Source organism: Varroa jacobsoni, unplaced genomic scaffold (genome assembly GCF_002532875.2).
Source record: "Varroa jacobsoni isolate VJ856 unplaced genomic scaffold, vjacob_1.0 scaffold_298, whole genome shotgun sequence".
Taxonomy (NCBI): Eukaryota; Metazoa; Arthropoda; class Arachnida; order Mesostigmata; family Varroidae; genus Varroa; species Varroa jacobsoni.
The window spans coordinates 137,680-149,162 of NW_019213200.1; the positions used below are offsets into that span (position 1 = coordinate 137,680).

The following is an 11,483-nucleotide window of genomic DNA, read 5'->3' on the forward strand; positions in this document are numbered from 1 at the left end:
TACCGTTTGTACCATCAGGGAGAATCGATATGACCGTACTGAATGTTCAGCTAGCAGTTGTTATTTGCAAAAAAAAAAGAATCATTACTAGCTCTTTTTGAAGACTTAATTTCCTTTTACCGCCCTTCAACCCCTTCATTTTTCTATAACTGTAACTACCAAATATAGAACACACGTGGATTTCTGGACAAAATCGGTAGAGTTGCAGTGTTTATTATTAGTATTATTATTATTATCATCATCGTCGTCATCGTCGGCATCGCTTGTTCTTCATTTATTTATTGTGTTGCTATCGCTGTTGTTTGTCGTCTGCTATCTGATCAATTTCTGTTTTTTGTCGTTGTCCGCAATTTCTGAGTGCGTTGTACGTGCTACATAGAGACAGCTAGCTCGCAGCGAGTACCTAGCTGAGATGCACACCGATATATTATATATGTAGATATATATCAATTCTATTGCTTCTCTTGTCCCATTTTTAGAGAGAATGTGGGTATTCGAAAAATAACTTATGCGCCGTATTTTCGTCTAGATATATGTATGAGTTTTCATTACCTGTCTCGTTTACGTTCACGCCTAAAGAACGTCATCTTCTCGACAGATGATATAATCAATTGATCCGGCGCTCGATATTACATAGCTTATTTCAGCTCTGAATCAATTTTGTTTATGGGTATCTGTCATCGTATCTCATACGAGTGACTGATCTTGTATTTATTTTGGCCCGTTATTCGACTCCTGTTGTCTCATATTCCAGTTTGCTCTATGACGCCCCCTATGCTCATGCCCAATAACAACGTCGGGCAAGTATTTGCAATTGAATAATGGGAGCATTGTACAGTAGATGGTAACACTGCATCCAAAAGTCACCAAACTTTTGTCAGACTTACCGTTTTTGTCATACGTCTTGTAAACACTATGAGCGAGCTTGCTTATTTCAATCTTCGACTTTTACCAAATAGATTCTTTGGTTATACAGCGTCTATCCACGATTCTCCTCTTAGAAGAAGTCTGTTCTCTTGGGTGAGTAACGTTATTTAATAATAAATAACCTGTTTATTTTGTATCGAACGCCAAGCACACCAGTACCATGACTAATTCGATACCTGTGAGAATTTTTAATGCAAGCCGTTACAAGCTTATGAAGGAATATCCTGTGTAACTAGAACCGCAGTAATTACGTTTTCGCTCTGCGCGCTTTACTTGTACTATATTGAAAATAATCTTTATCACGCGTACAATTCCACCGTAAAAGTTCTTGTTATAGCAAAAAATACCTTATTGACGTTTTTTCATAGCATGGTCCGATTTTTAAACTGCGTGCCATACGCCAGTTTATTACAAGTCACATGTAATATTGGAGATGGATTTAAATATGAGGGGTGAGTTTTTGAAAGCGGAGATATTTATTGCCACATGTACCGGCCTTCTCTCTCTCTCTCTCTCTCTCTATCTATCTATCTCTATCTCTCTCTCTCTCTCTCACTTCTTCAAAGTCTTGATTTGTTATGAATGTCTAATCTTCAGCGAAGTGCGTACAAGCAATCTAGTAGTAAGTCGTCATTCTATGTTTGTCAGAATAGGTGTTTGAAACGCTCCTTTTGTTTATTACAGTTACATGTAGTAATCGCGAATGCAACAGTGTAATTACATGTAGTTAGAAAGCAAAGATAGTGGAGGGAATCCAGGCAAGGCAGCGCCAAGGAAAGCTAAGCTGTGCTTGTGTCCACAAATATTCAGGTGTCTTGTGCTTAATCGTAACGTAACAAAACCGAAAAGGTAAAAATCCATGAAGTAATTAAGTACTTTGACTGCTAGCTTAAATCCTTGTTTGAACTTCTCATTCCCTAGATGCCCTTTGTAATTGTGTTCCGCAGCAGAGTGACGGGGCTGCTTCGATATAAGATTATTTTCAATAAGCAGAAAATGTTCAAGGCATAACATAGGGATATTCATTTAAGGACAATGTGTGTCGGTTTAGTTCGTCTGTGTAACTGCTAGGTGGCGCGTAATATGTAACACGGTATATGAACGATTTTTAGAACCGATATATGTACCTGTATTCCCGTTGTTATTAGTGAATATTACTCTCACTGTTCTGATCGGCAGATTGACAGCCCCTTACCCGTATCCCTCCCAATGTACGTTTGCCATCTTTGGACCATTTTTAATGCAAATGATTTCTCTCATGCTATTGGAGGATATACACGTATTTATTTTTCACTGTATATAAACATTATAGGCGGCTAGCATATCTCCGTTTCGCCAAGGTGCCGTCAATCGTCGTCTCAACGTCTAGTGCGATCTTTTTTTTGTGACTGCACGACAGCCTGGGCTAGTTACTGATCGTAATTATAATAATAACACATGTATAGGCTATATCTTTGTATCTGTTATTATTATTATAACGCTTTTAAATTATTGAAAATATTTTCCAATCACTTCTGGAGTAACCATTACACATGTTTAAATTTGTATTCAGAAAACCTCTGTTACAATGATACCTATTAGCACATCGCGTAATTGAATTATACGCTTCGTATGCTGATATTGTAATAATTAAATGATTTTGAAGATTTATTACGAGTTCAAATTTTCGCGCGGCTAAATGCGATAAGTGTATACGCGGCGCCTCTTTGGTGTTCACCGATGACAAAACGATGTTTTCCTTAATTGTTGACCCTACGGAGGCGATCGAACAGGAACACTCAAAATTTGTTTGCATCTGTCCTTTTTGCTTGGCTAGACATGGGCAGAGATTAACGAATTTTCCTATATTTGGCTATTATCCAATGCTTTTCTCCAATACCGGATTCATATACTGGGTTTTCGCACAGACGGCAGTCCCACCTTCAGTCTTTTTTCTAGCTTTTATACCTAGTCGCGTTTTTGTCTTGTTGTTATTCGCTCTTCTGTCTAATGTCCTGTTTGTCCTGGATAGGTGTGATGCATCACTGTGCAGTACTGCTTCGAGGCAAAGAACAACAGTTGTATGTATTTCTCGTAGTTGTTGTTGTTGTTGTTGTTGTTGTAATAATCGTCATCATCTTTATTGTAAGCGTCATGTCACTAATTATTTTTAGTTAGTATCAACGATCTATACACGATATATCACGGGGACATAGTAGTCCCCTGCGGTACGCCGAGGTTGTGAGGCTGCCTCGGCGTCCATCTCTGTTTTCTTAACACTCGTCCCGGGCTATACACGCCAAAGTAATGCAATCAGTCATACAATCGACTTGTCCAAAGACCCATTCAATTACGAACGGCGAAAATAACAAATAGTGTCTAATTTTTACTTACGGATCACCATACTCGACATCCGCTGCAGCGAGCTTGCTTCGAAGCGACAGTTCATTCTCGTGCCAACCTCACATGTGACGATATCGTTGCTTGCCGTAAAAAGGTCGACTGACTTGAGACGTGGCAGTTAGCCTCGGGCTCGATGCTTATTGCTTTTTATTCGACACAAGTTTTTAAACAGCGATACCATATCTTCGAACGATACAATTTTACCTTGACGCCAATACTTATACACATATATATACACGTGTGTGTACCACGTGATGTCTTGCGTCTCGTGCGAAATGCAACGTAAGTACCGCATTATCATGTAATAGTTAGAGCTACTCTTTTTGGTGCGTTTATAATTTCAAAATCTATTATTTAAGTAGAACCGAATATTTTTTTGATAACCACAACCATCTGTACGGTTGTCTATTTATTTTTATAACCGTATTCTTTGCTGCTAACAGTTGTTTAATTGAATTTCGATTTCAGCCTATTTTGCCTGTCCCGACTTGCCAGCTGCTCCGAACTAGCCGGTTTTAGCCCGGTTTGAAAAACGGAAGTGTTGTCCAAGACGCAATCCTTCACCACTCAAAATGAGTCGTAAGCGCCCTTCAGTTGAATAACAGATAAAAAGATAGGCATGCCATTAGTTTGTTTGGCCGGCTTCGCCCTTGGCTCTTTGGTAGCTTTCTGAATTAGTAGCAAATAGTTAGCTTGAAGTGTGGTGTTTCCTTTTTGATGGTCACAAGGTTGGACAGCAACGGAGACGACGTAGGCCCGTCTCGAGAGATGAATACATATAGACAGAGATATATATGTATATATATAGATATGTATGTATATATATGTGTGTGTGTATGTCTGTAGATAAATGAATTGTTTGATATTGATGCTGGTATTCATGGAGTCGTCGTGAATGTATTTGTTATGGGTAGAAAGTGGTCGTCACGTTTGTTCTTCTTTCTCTTCCACTTTCCAATGTATTGATGTTCGCCCCAGAAAGCCCCGCAAAGCTAGAGGGGGGCTTACCGGGAAGCATGGCTGAACTGCGGTATCACCAAAGTAGCAGATATTAAGTTGGCGGTTATAGTAGTTATTATAATGGTTAGAGGCCTTCGGGATTCTGGAAAGGAGCTAAGCTCGCTCGTCGCAAGTTGCCTGACCGTGATCACGGTTCAGTCCCGAATATGCGGGATGGAGCAATGCGATGCGCGCTCAGAGCCTTGCTTAGGGATGGGTATGGCAGCCAGATAGGTTCATGCTTTGAGATCAGAATTATAGTTAGGTAGCACGTAGAATATATAATAACGACATAATAATAATACTAGTAATAATCATCGCGTAGACGCATTGATACGTATGAGGACTAACAGTGATAATAAGAGTAATACTATAATAATAATCTCTATATCATTATTATTGATATTATTACTGTTATTTTTATAATGTGAACATTATCGTTTATTCAATAATATCATATATGCAGCATAATTTCGTCTAAATTGTTGTGGTCGCCGCTCCAGATCATTTGTCAAGAAGTGATTTTTATCAAGTGGCGTATCCAATATTGAGCGTGCGTATGTGTGTGTGTGTGTCATTTTATATCCAGTCTCTAATGGTAGATTCTAAGTTAATTATCTAGTTACCTTTTTCAGCACTGCCATCCGTCATTATAATTATCGTTTTATAGGATAATAGTCACTATTATTATTAATAATATTTTTTATTGTCACTTACTTTTAATTATTGTGTGGTGCAGTGGATATTGAAGAGCCTTGGTGCAGAGTTATGTACGACACGTATATATATATATATATATATATATAAATATATATTGTGTGTGTGTGTGTGTGTGTGTGTGTGGGTGGGTGGGTGGTTGCCTTACTTCTTTGTAATAAATGTCTCAATTGATTTGGCTAATTGCTCGATCAAGTGCTAAGTAGTCGCAGTGGAATTATGGTGGGGACACTTTTTTACATGTTTTTCGTATGACCACGACGGTCATGGGCATTCGTCGGTTGTTTAGGGTTTTCAGGGAGAGACAGTGTTGCGTTTTGCTTTGCCACGACTGATCCACCCTCCGCAGCTTTTGATAGCTAAGCGTGACAACATGATTGAATCTAATACCAGTTATAATCTATGAGGCCATTTGCGTCTATGGCATATGGAAGTTCAACACGTAGGTTGACGTTTGCATGTCATCGCCTAGGCCACGTAGTTAACGACTGCGTAACAAAAATCCAGTGAACTCTTCACACAAAAACTATATCCACAAATATACAAGTAGATGTATAAAGGAAAAAGAAGACAGTCGTGAGCGGCACCGAATTTCGACAGGGTCCCGTCGTCCGCGTAACTAACGTATCGCATATGTATTTAAATGCGAAGCGTATATTTAATAGCATTCAGACCGGACTGGCTGAAACCCGCAAACGAATCTGCTATCCATGAAAACTGTAGAGGGATCGTATAGCATCGCGATCGCTGTGGCACTTGTGGTCACGGACGTGCCGCGCAGAGAATGTCTTTCGGATGGCTGACGTGCCAGTAATTTTAAACGACGAAAACAATTAGGCGTGCCCCATGAAGGTGCATTTAAACGCTGTGTTTATCAATCAATATATTTAAACTCCAGTTATTGAGCTCGTCAACATTGTATAATGGTGGCTAGACATGTCCTGATGATGATGATGATGTTGTTGTTGCTGTTGTAATGGTAATTAAAAGCAAAATTGGTTTTTGCTTCACTGTTTGGAAAAAACCATTTCCAGGCCAAAAGACTGAGCATGTTCGGCAGATGGTGCCCAGGTCGCTCGTACCGCGAGGCCGACTAAGGCTTGGTACGATGGTCGGGGTAGACGGCTCCGAGGTCCAAAAACGAACTGAGCTTGCCAGGTTGACCGGTCCTAGGTCTAGACGGCTGCTCCAGATCAGTGAAGTGAAAAACATGCTAGGCTTTTCCGTGCGTAACAGAAACAAGCGCTATTGATTTTTTGCTATAGTTTTAGCACTCGCTCAGTAGTTATGGATCCTTATCATTACTTAGCCCCATATTCTGTCAGCAACCATTATCTTCGTCGGCGATTTTGGCAAATACAAATGCTTCTGCTTCCACGAATACATGCACTACTTCTAATAAGTAGGTGCGGTACACATGATGGTCAGTCAATGCGTATTAAGACATGGCTGGTACAGAAAAAAAATGCTCCTGAACGTGGCTGATCGATTCTCTTAGCTGGCGTCTGCTATTGATTTTCGCATCGTTAGTTCCGATAGATCATCAAAGACGCTGGCTCTCTACAAAGGAACCGCGGTTTACAGAAAAGGGTTCGAGGCCATTCCAAGAGATGTAATAATATCGAAGCCTAGACACGCGCCTCTTTAATTACGTGTCGAGCGCACGTCGTTTGCACTGTGTTTTTCATAGGTTTTTCTTTCGCATTATTACTACCAGTAGTGCAATCGTAAGGAGCTTATTGTATGTTGATCTGAAATTGAACATGACGCTTCATTTAACTCTACCCCGGCTATGCAAAGTAAGCAAAGGCAATGGATAGTGGTTCAGTTGATGTATAGATTACTATTCGGTGATATTTTACGGTTGGTGAGATTATTGCTGCATCGGGAAGGATTGAAAAATCCTCGTTTCATTCTCTGAGGAAAAGCATTATATGATGTACTTGATGATTCTAGAATCAGTTTTGTATTGCATTACGTACAACGCAGATTTACGTAAAATAATGCAGTTAGCTAAGTTACCACTAGCTATCATTGTTGTTATGACCGAAGAAACTACGGCTCGTGCAAGTAGCCTTGAATGTGTATTGATCTCTGTCATTAGAAAATTATACACATCGGAGAATACACTTCAGGAATGAAGTTTCCACCGAATACGATAGAAATGTTGAAGTTATTAGTATGCTGAACGGTGGCTGCGATGGTTAAACAGAGGTCGCAGTCTTCGGTTTTGGCACAGCAGCTCTAAGAGGTATCGCCTTTAAAAAGATGGTAAAGACCTTGCAAGGGATCAACCAGGTACCGATGCGGATCGTGCACTCGATAGAGTTCGGGTGACACCTCCATCGAAAGTTTGTGTTCGCGATGCCCGCGGGCGCGTTGGTATGTTACACAGCTTCCGACGATATTCTGGAATCCCGCACTCAAGTCGCTTGAACTTGGCAAGTGCAAGAAGTTACTTGACTTTATTGACGGTTGACTGAGTCACGAGTAAATCTATCCTATAAAGCCTTGATTTGCTGCTACTGGTGCAGAGCACGGGGTGAGGCTTGTGCGCCTGTTCGTATGTTTGCTTGTGTGTGTGTGTGTCTGTAGTCTTCAAGGGTTTCAGTATTTCACTCTTTTCATCGCCTATTTGAACGTTAACACATCTTCGGCGGTAGCGAGTAACAGCACCTATTACGATGCTACTCACGCTTGCGGCAAATCGACCTAAGCATCTGAGCGAAAAGAAGCCAAGGACGACCAGAACGAAAAATCTCGCACACGCAGGAAATTACACACGCGGGCACTATTACAGTATCTCAAACTGGTTGACTCTCTCTCGCATTTTTCCTGCTGTTGCCGCTGGTGAATCTCTCAACCGACGTGTATGATTTTTGCTCGAACAAATACATTTTTGTGCGATGCCTTCCGGTGAGGCTATCGGGCTCAACTGAAGCATATTGTTCTTTGTTCGCAGGAATCAACAAAGCTACTGCCCATTTGACTACGTTCGTCGAAGCTCTTTATACTAAGCTGTCACAATAACAAAACGACGTCTGGAATTCTCTCATTATTGATAATGGTAAAAACCGATTAACTTTTACGTAATCGATGTAGATTAATAGTATGTTATTATAAATGGTTGAAGGAAGCTTGAAAGATAATTGGCTAGAGCAGAAATGAATCTTTAGGCAAATTGCTATAAACGGAATTGTTGCTTTCTCTTAGCATGACAGATTATGACATTGAAAAAGTAATCATTTTTATTTGCAGCATTTGTCCGCAGTTATTCATATTTACGTCGCTTTTCTTAAGCTATTTGATCGTCACATTGGTTCCTATCATATCCTGATTCTGTCTCACAGAAATATATGTACTTTTCTATATCATTAGCATCGATACAATAATCGCTAGTGTTCTCTTGGATTTATATGAAGGTTTATTCTCTTTGGGCGTGTGTGAGAAGTTTGAAAAAGTGAAATAGTTTAATCCGCTCACGTTAGGTGGTGGCTATCGTTATTTCCAACAGTGACGTTATTTTTTTTTCTTTCAATTTAAAATACCATCTGATACCGCTTGACCTTTACGTTAAAGTCGGTTGATGATCGTCATGGCGGTGTCTGCTTGTTCCCGTCACAGAGATCATGTCCCAACAAATTTTCCATTTCGATATGTCCACCCCGATATGTATGTTTGTGAAATAAATCAATTATATCTTTGTATATATTTCTGTGTGTACTGCATCTCTGCAAAACTTTTTATGATGTTCTGGTTTCGTTAGGTCTCTGTTATTCGTGGAACGCCTTGAGTTTTTGTTGTTATTTTTAAAAGATGGCGCGCAAGCAAGCGATCGAACCAAATGCTGTCTGCCTAGTAGACGAAATCGTCAGGGGACAGTTTAACTCAGAGCATGTTAATTGCCTTCAAGTATAGGTCATTTTTATTATTAAAATTTAGCTAAAATGGCTGCCGCAATTGATTTTCTGGTCTATTTGTTGCTTGTAATACAGCACTGTGAGTGCTATGTTGTTATGGTATTCGATCCTATCGCAACAGCTGTTCGTTCTAAACAACAGCATAGAGTAGCCCTACTGATGTCGTTGTTGGCCTGTGTCTTGACAACATGTAGATGTAATTTGGCGGTGGTGGCGTTTTTTTTCTTTATTTGTATCTCTCCCTTTTTTTTTTAGGTGTTTGTTTGCTTGGTCCTTTTTTTCTGCTTTGCATCGTGTTGCTCGATTTAGTACATACATATATATATATATATAGATTATTTATTCTTTATACTTGTTACTGTATAAGTACTGTTGCTTTGAATTCAATGAACCAATGCTACATTTTTCATCAGGAGGATACACGTGCTTGTTTGATAAGAAGAGAATCATCTGTTTCAGAAATATCTGTCCAGTGCATTACTGTAACCTTGTGGAATAGTAGGTATATTATAAACATTGACAATACTAGTGCTAATAATATATTATTAATAATAATTGTATATTGTATACATTGATTGATAATATGTGTACTTATGAGATATGAGTGATTTGAGAAGGTCTAGTTTCTACCAGATAGTGGTTGCTTGTTGTTGTTTCTGCTACTGCTCATTATTATAATATTGCATCTGTTAATGACATTGAGTAGATAGATTCGACTGGATACGAGATTCATAAGAGCGTGACGAGGCATAAAAGAAAACGACTGATTAGACATAAATTTAACAATAACTACGTTACTCTACGCTTCGTAGATTAGTAGGACTCAAGTTAATCATTGCATTAATTATCGCTAGTGTTGAGTTTAAACAAGAGAAGGCCGGCTTGTTCGATGCACAGGTTTTCTAATTGGTGGCTGAAAATAGGTGATCGTTTGAGAAAACGAACTAGAATAACTGAAAATAGTAATGTCTCAATGAAATGGATAAAAGTCCGAAATGATGTGATGCTTCGAGAAAAGGAGCTAGCTCTGGTCCTTAATTGCAGAAGCGATTTGGATCATCGTATGTCGAAGGGAGAGAGTTCGCAATTGCATAGACACCTATCATATAAGCCTTTGGATATCGAGGAATCTTAGGTAATAAGCCAAGTCGACACTGACCATGTTTTAGCAATTCAAAATGCTCACAAATTCAGCTCTTGTTTCGGTCATATTAAATTATATATCATCCTGTCGGAATTGTTCAGGTGGCGCCTGAACAAAGAAATTGTACATATCAGACCATAGGGCCCAGGCGAATGAGCGTTCGCCTCACGACACGAGGTCATTTAGCGTGACGTCTGCAGTACGTATTTAATTATAACAGAGAGCCAGGATATCGATAACGAATATTTAGAGCGGCACTTTCTTTTTTATACTACCCTATCTTTGTACATGTATTAACCTTATGCAGCATGATTTGCATGCCGTTCCAGCGCGACAGTAAGACACCGGTGCCTAATATCATTACGAAATATTTATTATCAGACGAATGTGCAGAGTTCATCATGAATATGCGCGTTTTTCTTTATACATAATGGATAGTGTTATCCAGGTCAGTTCTACTAGGGTAAATCAGAGATAGAATTACAGTAGGCTAGGTAGATTTGACCTCAGTAGTAATCTTTCTGTTTTTTCTTAGATGTGCTGCTTTTGATTCGGTTTAGTTTTTTTTCTAATTGGTCATGGTGAGTAAGGGTCACATAATTGGAAAGCAGCAGATTGAAAGAAAGCAAAAGGACTTAGGTGAACATGGTCTTGTCATCAGCCGGCTAGGAGATGGGTCCAAATCGACCTACTGGGACAGACGATCGTTTCGATCCTGTCAACGCTTCTTCACGGTGGCTTAATAATAATTATTATTCGTCCTATTTATATATCATGGACTTGATATATGTTATGGTTTCTCTGTATTGGCTTTTTAGTTTTGTGTGTTACTCATCATGCAGATGTGTGTTCATCCGTGTTGTCAGTGCTTGTTCACTGTTCCCTTTATTATTGATACGACTATTTTTATTATTCTTGTTATTATTATTTGTGATTATACCGTTATTATTTTTATTCTTCATCAGCATTTCCTGCATTTGCAATTAACTTCTTCACAAAATGGCTGAATGGTGTCTCTATGCGATCTTCTTCCTTTTCTCAACTGTCAATATCATAATCATAGTAATTATAATAATCATATTTATAACTGTTGTCGTTAATAATTTTTCATAATAATATTAATTATAATAAATACATAAATATCATCATATTTAGCTCTTCTCGACCTATGAAGCATAATATATAATAATATTACATATCTGTTGTATCTAATCGCAGTTTTGTTTATCATTCATATAGTTATTTTCTTCTTTTTTCCCATTATTATTAATGTTTCAAACCCATTTTTTGGTATGTAATGTTTAATTGTATATAGGTAGATAGGGTATATATATATATATATATATATATATATATAGCTAGCGGTTACTATCGATAGTATATGATAATATATA

General features: G+C 38.7%; 1 long non-coding RNA gene across 1 annotated transcript in view; it reads left to right on the forward strand.

Moving 5' to 3' along the window:
* Window positions 1-3,777: 3,777 nt before the first annotated feature.
* LOC111259143 (uncharacterized) overlaps window positions 3,778-11,483 on the forward strand; it is a 47,785-nt gene continuing 40,079 nt past the window's right edge. Inside the window, exons 1-2 of the long non-coding RNA XR_002679440.2 lie at window positions 3,778-3,888; window positions 7,988-8,092. This is a non-coding gene — a long non-coding RNA (uncharacterized LOC111259143). The remainder of the gene's footprint in view (window positions 3,889-7,987; window positions 8,093-11,483) is intronic.